The following is an 11,546-nucleotide window of genomic DNA, read 5'->3' on the forward strand; positions in this document are numbered from 1 at the left end:
TGATCCAAGGCAATCCCAAAGGACTTATTGTAAAAAATGCTATCGGGGCAGCTAGGTGGCACAGTGGATAAAGCACTGGCCCTGGATTCAGAAGTACCTGAGTTCAAATCCAGCCTCAGACACTTGACACTTACTAGCTGTGTGACCCTGGGCAAGTCATTTAACCCCCATTGCCCCACAAAAAAAAAAAAAATGCTATCCACCTCCAGAGAAAGAACTGATGGAGTCTGAATGTAGATCAAAGCATACATTTTTTGTTAACTCTATTTTTCTTGGGGTTTTTTTTTTTGGTCTATCCATTGTGCCACCTAGCTGCCCCCAAATATAAATTCTTGAATTAAGCTAACTGGGTTACTTTATTATTATTATTAGCACCCTAATTCAAATTTAAAACCAACCTCTAGAAGAAATGGTGTTGGAAACTTTGATTTAATTCTTGGGAGATTTCTTTCTCACCATATTTTCAGTATCTACAACCGAGAAACTCAATACATTGAAAAACATGAGGTCTTTCCAGAAGTTATTGGTTATTGGAGCAGGCTTGACTCAATAGGACAGTAGTGCAGGAAAGGTTCCCTTTCAGCAGCTTATACAATACCTGCTCTGTGGGTAAACAAAGAACTGACCTTTACATCAGTGTCAGGACTTCAACTTTAATGAATATATGTGTTTTCTCGGTAATTACAATTAAAATGACAAAAAGACCCTTTAATAGCTTTGTTATAATGGAATAAATTAAGGTGTCCCTTGATTTCTTAGTTAACCAACTGAAAAAAGTTGAACTACTGTTTTCACTCTGAGTAAGAGAAACAAAGAAACGTCTATTTTCCCCTGAGGCACAAAATGTTTTTCTTAGAGCCCCTCTATCCACTGGTTTCAAAACAAAACAAAACAAAATAAAATAGCCTTGAATGAAGTCTGACAAAAATTACTGTAATCACAAGGTCATTCATCCAAAGCAATCATCCCTCCCAGTGAGTAAGGGAGAGTTTGTTGGTTTTCTTGACCATGAAAAGGATAGGAATGGGATATCTGACCTAAAACTCATACTTAAGAAACAGGATCCATCAGATATTTGCAATAAGAGATAGATAATCAAGAAATCCAATGCTCATTATAATTTATTTGAACATAGGCTTATCTACCTTAAAATTCTTATTGACAAATGAACATTCTCATGAATTTTGGAAACTGAAAGCAGTCTCTCGACTAGGTCACAAAGTTATGACACTTGTTGAATCAATCTTATATTTGTAGGGGGTGGGGGGGAGATCTAGTTCTCGTCTCACCTAGGATTACATGTGTGTAATCACAACATGTCATGGTCCCAAAACAGAAGTAATGAGATACTGATGTGCTAAGAAGGTCCCTGCCCTTAAAAATCTTGACAAAGTGAGAAAAAGGTTTTCTGAATCTGAAGGGGAACTTGGCACTAGGGGACAAAAGACTGGCTATTTCCTTGGTGGTCTTAAAAAGGCTAAGCCTGCCAGGTTTAGAGGCAGATGAGACATTTGAGGCAGGAATCAACTTTTGAGGAGTGTGACCCCAAGAGGCCCCAACAAAGGGAGGGGATATTCTCTCTTCCCTCATGCCATTTACCGTGGAGCTCTTTGGAAACATGCAGACGTGCAGACCCAGGGAGTCAAAGTTCAAGGCAGGAAGCAGCTTCAAGGAGCTGGAAAGAGAGCCAGCTATAGATTCCCTGATAGTAGAAAGGCCAGTAGGGCCCAGTCAGCATCTGAAGCCTGTATTGCTTTGGCTAGACCAGATCATCTCAAAGGTGCTTTAGGACATCAAGCTAATAGGGATATGGAGGTAATTTCCTCCACTCCCTTTTTTATAGGCAAAAGAGGGAAGCCTAGAGAGGTTAAGTTACTTGCCCAAGGCCACAAAGATAGCAGGTTAACAGACAGAATTCAAACCTAGGTTTTCTAACTTCAGAACCAAGGCTCTTGCCAAAGCACCAGTTATCTTACCAATTCTAAAACTGTATTCAATTCTCCCTAATATATTATATAACTACTAGATTTCAGTTCAAATAAGTCATAAAGGATTTAATAGAAAGCAGAATTAATATTTGAGATATGTATCAGTATCCTTAAAAGTCATCCCAAAGTTAAGTTTCTTTTTGTATAGCTCCCCCCATTACCCCCCCCCAATATAATAGCCCTGGCTGAGATAGAATTGGATAGTCCTATGACCCTGTATGTAGGAAGACTTTGCTTCAGAATGGTGGACGAATTTGAGAAAGAGAGAAGTGGAGGAGACTGGATGAGGGGCAAGACACTGAGTTTTCATGCTAGAAGGGAGCCCCTAGAACCACAGGCATGTGGGGAAAACCAACATTTCATTATGTCATTTGTTTTCAGAGTCTGAACCATAGAGACCGCCAAGCAAGGATATGTGCATGTGTATCCGTCTTACCTACTCCAACTGATTTTAATCTCCTGGAGTATTTATTTTTATTTTTAACAAGTATTTAAGTGCCTACCACATTCCCAGCATTGTGCTAAGCACTTTCCAAATATTATCTCATTTGACCCTCACAATAACCCTGTGAGGTAGGTTGAAACTGAGACAGATGGAAGTTGTGACATGCTAGGTCACACAGCTAATGTCTGAGACCATATCTGAATTTACATCTGCCTGGATTCAAGCCCAGGGCTCTCTCTACTTTACCTCTTGGCTGCCTCTAGGAGTACAGAATTCTTTTGTTATAGTAGTCAGGAAGACCTGGGTTTGAGTCAAATCAAGTTGGGGGCAGCTAGGTGGTGCAGTGGATAGAGCATTGGCCTTGGAGTCAGGAGGACCTGAGTTCAAATCTGGCCTCAGACATTTGATACTAGCTGTATGACCCTGGGCAAGTCACTTAACTCTCATTGCCCTACAAAAAACCAAAACAAAAAACAAATCAAGTCAAGAAACATTTATTATGTACAAGGCACTGTGCTAAGTGCTCAGGATACAAAGAAAGGGGAAAAAAAAAACCCAACAAACCCATTCCTACTCTCAAGGAGCTCACAGTCCAATGGGGAAGACTGTACAACTATGTACAAATGAGATGTAGATGGGATAAATTGGGGTTAATCTTAATGCTTAATTAACATTAATCTGCTTTTTTTCAGATGGTGGAATTTTAGCTGGGACCCAAAGGAAGCCAGGGAAGCCAGGAGGCAGATAAGGAGGAAGAGCTTTCCAAGTGGACTTAGGAGATGGTGTCCAAAGCCAAGAGAAAAGCAAGGGGGCCAGTGTCAGTGCCTTAAACAGGACCTGCAAGGGAGAGAGGCGGGAAGCACCTAGATCACGAAGGGGTTTAAAGGCCAAACAAAGAGTTTTCTATTTGATCCTGGAGGTAATGGGGAGCCATTGGAGTTTATTGATTAGGGGAATGACAGTCAGAAGTGCACTTTAGGAAAACCCATTGGACAGCTGAGAGGAGAGGACTTGAGGCATGTTATTGCAATAACCCAGGCTTGAAGTGATGGGGGCCAGCAGCTGAGTAAAGGCCGTATCAGCAGAGAGAAGGGGTACCTACCAGAGCTGTTATAAAGGTAAAATTGACAGGACTTGGGAACTGAGTAGACATGGCGAGGAGGAGTAGGTGAAAAAGAGTGAGGAAAACCTGGGTGGCTGAGAGGATGATGGTACCCTGGATGTGTTAAGGGCTAAAATTCTAGCTAAACTGTCTAAAATATCTAATGAGTGGTCGCCAATAAATTATAAGCTTTAGCAAGAGTTAGACTTTTAAGTGTTTATTAAGGAGAATAAGAATTTGATAAAGAGAAAGAGAAAGGCCTAGATTCCTATCTATTAAAGGGAGAGCACATTTTTAGCTCCCTTCTCTGCCAGAGTCCCCAGGAAAGAGTGCGAGACTGAGCGCCAGTCTCTTCCTTCCTCCTCCCACTAGCCCGCGTCACTTCCTTTTCCAAAGAAAAGACTCCTGGTCTTGCCCTCAAAGACCTTTGCTTCATGGGTGGAACTCTTCTACAGTAAGTCTCCAGCAGGTGGCATCATTCCAATCATTACAGATGATAACAGGCGAGTTGGGAGGTGGGCTTTGGGGAAGAAAGCTAATGGGTTTAGTTTTGGACATGTTGGGTTTAAGAAATCTATGGGACTGCCAGATGGAGATATCCAAAAGGCAGTTGAAGATGGAAGGTCAGGAGAAAGGTTTAAATGCTATTTTTCACACCTGTGACCTGTACTCAGTTTTCTCATCTATAAGATGGGAATAATCTATGTAGTATCTGCCTCATATTGTTGCAATCTCCACATGAGATCATACATGTATATTACTGTGCTTTGCCAACTTTAAAATGCTGCATAAGTGTAAGCTGTTGTTATTTCTTTACCTTGCTTCTCCACAAAGCCTGGCACAGAGGTAAAGGGATGCTTAATAAATGTTTGATGAATAGATAAATACATAGTTTACAAAATGATGGTATGGTACAGAGGAATAAACATTAGATTGGGAACCAGGACACTTGGGAGTTAGCCCCAGCTCTATTACTCACTTACTGTGATATATGACAAACTATTTTGGGCCTCAGTTTCCTCACCTATAAAATGAAAGCATTGCATTAGGAGGCAGCTTGGTATGAAGGATAGAGTGCTGGATTTTCAGAGGGGACCACGGTTCAAATTCTTTGCTACTCACTAGGTATGGGACCATAGGCAAGCAATTTAAGCGTATAAAAGTAATTTTACCTGTCTTCTCTTTTGCAAACTGAGGGGTTTGGGTTCAATGACCCGCAGTGTTCCTTCAAGCTCAAAAAATCTATTTTATGTTGTCCCTTCCAACTCTAAAATTCTGTGAAATGGGAACTTCAGAAATTGAATCTAAAATTTCAGAATAATCATATTGAGGGTAGGGACTATTTCATTTTTGTATTTATATCTCTAGACCCCTGCACAGAGCAAGCATGTATTAAATCTTTGTTGGATTTATAAAATATGAGTGAATAGAACAGTATTATAAAATATTTCCTTAATCATAAAAACCTTCCATTAATATTTAGAAATAGAATTCAAACTCAAGCCACCAACCAGGCAAAGCAAAGTCTCCCTACAAAGCACCATAAATTTAGAGCTGGACAGGACCTTAGAGGTTTAGTCTAGCTCCTTCATTTTACAGATGAAGAAACTGAGGCACAGGGTTTTTTTTAAAAGGAAATTCCCCAGTGTCACATAGCTAATAAGCATGATTTGACACCAGGTTAAATCATATGTCATATGCACTTTGCGTGTGACAGGGAGAAAGGGAAGAGAGTTATACAGAAGGAAAGAGAATGGAGAAAATGTGCTAGAGGACTCAGTAGAAAGGTAGATGAGTGGAAGGAGGCAGGAGAGTACAGGTGAGTGATTGGGTTGTAAAGAGGGTTCGGAAACAAGAGGAAGAGAGAGATAGGGGGAGATAGAGGGAGAGTTGAATGGGCGGGTAAGTTTGTGGGTAGAGAGCCTAGATATTTGGGAGAGCTGGTATGAGGTAAATGAGCCTGTGGGGGTGACAGTGGATAGGAGACAAGGAAATCCAGAGCATAATAGAATATATGAGTGTGTGCATACTATACACACAAACATATATGTATACATTATATATACATATGTACACACATACACTTCTTTATTCATCTATTTCTATATCTAGATATGTTTATTTTTATTTATTTAGTGCTTATACTCTGAGAGTCACCTGGGAAAAGTAGATTAAGAGGCCTTGGCATCAGGAAGAACTGGGTTCAAGTCCTGCTTCTGACACATACTAGCTGTATGACATGAGTGAATCAGGTAACTTCTTGGTGTCCTTGGCAACACTGCTATAGTAAGGTACAGCTGCTGATCTGCATTAGTGGAGTGGCTCTTTACCTGATGTTCCCCTTACCAAAGAAGTCACAAGTGTGTGTGTCCGGGGGGTGGGGGTGGAGGGGTGTGAGAGGGAGGGAAAGGACTCGGATTCCTTGATTTGGAGAAGGCCAGAAAAGGTCAACTAGTCTAACCCCTACCTGAAGGATTTGTTATTTTCTCAAAGGATCTCCCTCTGCCCACAGCTTTACAGATAAATTAGTTGAGGGGAAGAATACAGAGCTTAGGTGATTTGCTGAGCTGCCTTGAAAGGCAGAATTGCCCTCTACAAAATCCTCAACAGCCTCTGCTTAAGCAACTCCAGGGCACAGTCATGCACTACTTGGGGAGGCTACGGAATCTATCTTCAGACAGTTCTACTTGTTAAGAAGTTCCTTCCTGGAGGCAGCTAGGTGGTGCAGTGGATAAAGCACCCACCCTGGATTCAGGAGGACTTGAGTTCAAATCCCACCTCAGACACTTGACATTTACTAGCTGTGTGACCCTGGGCAAGTCACTTAACCCTCATTGCCCTGCAAAAAAAACAAATAAAAAAAAAAAAGAAGTTCCTTCCTATAAAGAAAGAATGCATTTGCTGCATGGATCCAAAAGCTACTTCCTGAATTCTTCCTGCTGGTTCTAGTCCTGCCTTCTACCCACACAGTGACATTTATTTATTCTCAAAACATGTGTTGTAACTGATTCTATGTGACCTGGAGATATATGTTTTAGTAACAGTAAACCTGGGTGTAAAATTAGAAGTGCCATGGGCTTCCTGAGAAACTATGGGGCCGTTGTTACATTGATGGGAGAGGCAATAGTAGTCTATTCATGGAGGTCAGAACCCTGCCAGTCCTCTCAAAATGAATTCAGTTAAAAACACATCCCACAATTTAGATTGGCATTTTCCCAAACTGTTCCATAGAATCCTCATGTTGTGAATAGGGGTTCTGTGAAGAAAATAATAAAGTATCATTGATGACCTTGTTGGACAATTCTGGCATTAGTAACATTGTGCAAGGGATAAAACAGCATGTTTGCCATCAGGAAGGACCTAAGCACAAATGGAAGAGGATTCGCTGTGCTTCTGTTTGTGGATAACATTCATTGCATCAAGGTCTAGAACATTGTAGAGCCTCCCAAAGGCATGAGGATAGAGTTTAGCCCAATTATCCATGCAGGAAAAACAATATATATGGATACCCACTGTCTAGACTGGTGGTGTCAAATTAAAATAGAAACAGGGCCACCAAACCCCACATTAGCATTCTTTCAGGAAGCACACTGACTTAAAAGACCACATACTAAAATGATGTTCTGTTGTATTTTTTGTTAAACATTTCCCAGTTACAAATGTCGCCAGGGGATTGCATTTGACACCACTGGTATAGACTGTGATATGTAGTTGGTTGCCCGTTAATGCCTGTCTATCCTGTGCTATGGGGCCTGAAGTCAGGAAGACATCTTCCTAAGTTCAAATTCGGCTTCAGACACTCACTAGCTGTGTAACCCTATTGGCCTTAGTTCCTTATCTGTAAAATGAGTTGGAGAAGGAAATGGCAAACCACCCCAAAGGGGGTCATGACCGAAATGACTGAACAACAAAAATCCTGTCACTCTTGTCCGTATCCTCACATAATATATCGGAGATGTTCCACACTCCTAGATTTCATGTCTCAGGATTGATGGATTCCATTAATATTTTTTTCATGCCCCCATGTGATTCATAGCCACCAAGTATCCTTCCTCAATAGTTAAAAGGCTAATGGAATTTGTGGATTAGCTCTTCTCACCCCAAAGCTCATTTTAGCAGGTGAAGAACAAGGAGATACTACAGTCAGAAACCCTCACTCCAGTGAAACTGAGAATTCAATATAAAGGAACACTTCCTCCAAGTAGTAAAGGGAAAAATAATATGTTCTCTATCCCTGGACAACTGGGCAGAAAAGAAATGTTGAGAACAAGTTCTTGAAAGCACAGCTAGGAGAAGGGATCAATGCTGAATGCATTGATTGTGAGAGCTGCAAATGTATAGCTCATACCCCCACCACCCTTTTTTGTCCTTTACTCTGATTTAATATATCATCGCTAAATTCCCTCATCAAGGAAAGGACTGCCACTTGAAAAGCATTTCATTGTGTTTTTATTTTATTTTATTTATTTATTTTTAGTGAGGCAATTGGGGTTAAGTGACTTGCCCAGGGTCACACAGCTAATTAAGTGTTAAGTGTCTGAGGCCGGATTTGAACTCAGGTACTCCTGACTCCAGGGCCGGTGCTCTATCCACTGCACCACCTAGCTGCCCCTGAAATGCATTTCATTGTAACAAATTGTAGGCAGGGAAAACAACGGGTATAGTCTACTGCTTCTGTTGAAGTCTGAATTCACTGTACAGATGGAGTGGGATTATAGCACCAGATCAGTTTTCAATGAAAGAATGAAGAACTGAGAACTACTGCAAGTTGTTAATTGCTCTTGTTCCTAGAAATGCATTAGGAGAAAGTGAATTCCCTAAAGCTCTTAAAGTTTTCCTTATCTAACTACCAAAAAAAAAATACAACTAAAATCAAGACTGCAGTCCATTCTAAATAAACAAAAGGTTGTGTGGCTATTTTTTTTTTAAAGTTCCTCAGAACCACTTTCGAAGAAGCCTAAGATTAGAATTTCAGACCAAAATGTTTTAAGTGGACCCAGATATTTCAAGTTTTAGGCTTCAAAGGAAAAATGAGAAGAATAAATGTGAAAGGTTTTCAGAGACAAATGATTGAGGAATATAAAGAAATACGGAAAAAAATCTATTTTGAATAATGAAAATAGACCTGGGAACAGAGAATACACCTTGATTAAAATTACATTAAATATTTTTTTAAACCTCTATGTAATCATAGGCTGATGTATCAAGGAAATTTTGAAGTACTATGATTAGTATAGTATGTATTGTATTTTTTTTTTGAGGGTTTTTTGCAGGGCAATGAGGGTTAAGTGATTTGCCCAAGGTCACACAGCTAGTGTCAAGTGTCTGAGGCTGGATTTGAACTCAGGTCCTCCTGAATCCAGGGCCAGTGCTCTATCCACTGCGCCACCTAGCTGCCCCAGTATGTATTGCATTTCATTACTGCAAGGATCCCTGATTTTATCATTGCAGGTATTCCACTGAAATAGAATGTAAGTCCATTATAACTTAGTAAAATGTTAAAAAAAAATATACTTCAACCCCAATCCATAATTTAACCTTCCCTTTTGATGAAGAAAACATAAGTAAAAACATCCAATACAGTGGTCATACTTGGCAAAATGTACAGTATTTTGTCCTAGTTATGCCCTATCTCTCTGCTGAGAGATATTTCATTATCTGTTCTCTAGAACCTTTGTTTTTCAATGACTAAAATTTCCTTCTAGTGATTTTTGTCATTGCTGTAGTTATTTGTGTCTATCATTCTCTTGGTTTTGCTTATTTTTTTTCTTTGTATCAGTTCACACAAATCTTCCCATGTTTCTTTCTTTTTTTTTTTTGTGAGGCAATTGGGGTTAAGTGACTTGCCCAGGGTCACACAGCTAGTAAGTGTCAAGTGTCTGAGGCCAGGTTTGAACTCAGGTCCTCCTGAATCCAAGGCCAGTGCTCTATCCACTGCGCCACCTAGCTGCCCCCCATGTTTCTTTAAATACCTCAATTCATAATTTCTTATTGTACAATAATATAACATTACCATCTTTGCTTTTAGCCACTTCTGATCTATGGATTGCCACATTGTCTCCAGTGTTTTGCTCTTACAAAGTGCTGCTGTAAATATTTTGGTGTCTATTAGACCTTAGTTGTCTTTGCTTTCCTTGAGATATATTCTACATCTACATACATCTAATAGTCAGTGCATATACTCCAAACCACTGGTCTTGCTTCCAGCCGAGCCTCCACAGCCATGATCCAGGAAAGAAGCTCTTGTGGAGAAGGGTCTAGCCATCTCCACCAGCTGCCAACTAGCTTGCACTTATAAGACAGCCAAGCCAGCCTGAAGAAGCAAGGCACTCTGAAGGAGAGAGAGGGAGTGGCAAGTGTCAGGCAGGAGAAAGGCCTGCCCCTGTAGTCATCACCCTGGGAACCCAACACCTGAAGACATGCTCCCTGGCAACTGCCACAGCAGGTGCAGCCCCACCTCTTCAGCAGGCCTGGAAAAGAAAGTTCTCACCACCAAAATCCTTAGTACTGTGCCTCAACATCAGAAACAAGTAAGATTTTTATCATCTACTTTGCCACAAGATACTTGCCATAAGTACCATGGGATCTTCCCATCTGACTTGTGGCTGAAACCTATGTATTGTCTCCTACATATGAGCTCCTGGAAAGCCAGGACTGTCTTGCTTTTCTGTGTTTATCCCTAGTACTTAGCATAGCAATCTGCACATGGTTAAGTGCTTAATAAATGCTTTTTTGTTCACTACTGGGTCAAAGGGTATGGATTTTTTTGTTTTTACCTTCCAAATTGAAATCCAGAGCAATTGGACCACTTTGCAGGTCCACCAACAAAGCACTGGTGTGCCTACCTTCCCACTAATGTTGATCAATTGTACCTTTCATTAGCCTTGTCATTTTGCTAGGGACAAAGTGAAAACCAAGTTGTTTTAATTTGCATTTCTACTACTGTTCATGTTTTCATATAGTCATTTATACTTTATAATTCTTTAGAAAATTTAATATCCTTTTGATGTTTTGATTGTATCTATCCCCTAGGTTTTAGATTTTAGAATTTTAATTTCTTTTCTGTTGTGATTTTATTCATGCAAAAACTTTAAAATTAAATATGGTCAAAACTGCCTATTTTGTCTTTTATGATCTCCTCTATTACTTGTGTGGTTAAGAATTCTTACCCTAGGGGCAGCTAGGTGGCGCAGTGGATAGAGCACTGGCCCTGGATTCAGGAGGACCTGAGTTCAAATCCGGCCTCAGACATTTGACACTTACTAGCTGTGTGACCCTGGGCAAGTCACTTAATCCCAATTGCCTCAAAAAAAAAAAGAAATTAAGAATTCTTTCCCTAGTCTTAGTTGTAAAAAGTACATTTTCTTGGTTTCCTAAGGCTTTTATATTCAGGTTGTCTATTTTTAGCTTGTGGTATCTGGTGGGAAATGTTGATCTAAACCTTGTTTCTGCTAAATTGCTAAAGTATCTCTAGTCTGTTTAAAAAATGTTTTTCTAGCACCGGCCCTGGAGTCAGGAGTACCCGAGTTCAAATCCAGCCTCAGACACTTAATACTTACTAGCTGTGTGACCCTGGGCAAGTCACTTAACCCCAATTGCCTCACTAAAAAAAAAAAAAAGTTTTTCTTCTAATAAACTGTGTTCTTCAGCTTATCATAGTGGACTTTTAAAAATTACTTGTTCCCTGCATAGCTAATTATGTTCCACTGATCTACTTTTTAAAAAACTAAGCACCAAATAGTTTTGCTTTATAATGTTAAATCCTGTTGTAACAAAAAGTATAATGGCTTGAGGGCAGCCTGGTGATGATCATGAGTTAACTTAGTCTGGTGCTTGATGACACACATAGAAGTCTATCACCAGCTCTGTGTACAAAGCCTTGCTTATGCTCCACTGCTGTAGCCTTAAAGATAAAGCCAGTCACCTGCCACAATGACGAGGCATCAGGAGAAAGCTTCTGTGGGGATTATTAAATGAAAAGTGGATAATAAAATAAAAAAGAATAAAATTA

This window comes from Dromiciops gliroides, chromosome 6 (assembly GCF_019393635.1).
Source record: "Dromiciops gliroides isolate mDroGli1 chromosome 6, mDroGli1.pri, whole genome shotgun sequence".
In the NCBI taxonomy this organism is placed as follows: Eukaryota; Metazoa; Chordata; class Mammalia; order Microbiotheria; family Microbiotheriidae; genus Dromiciops; species Dromiciops gliroides.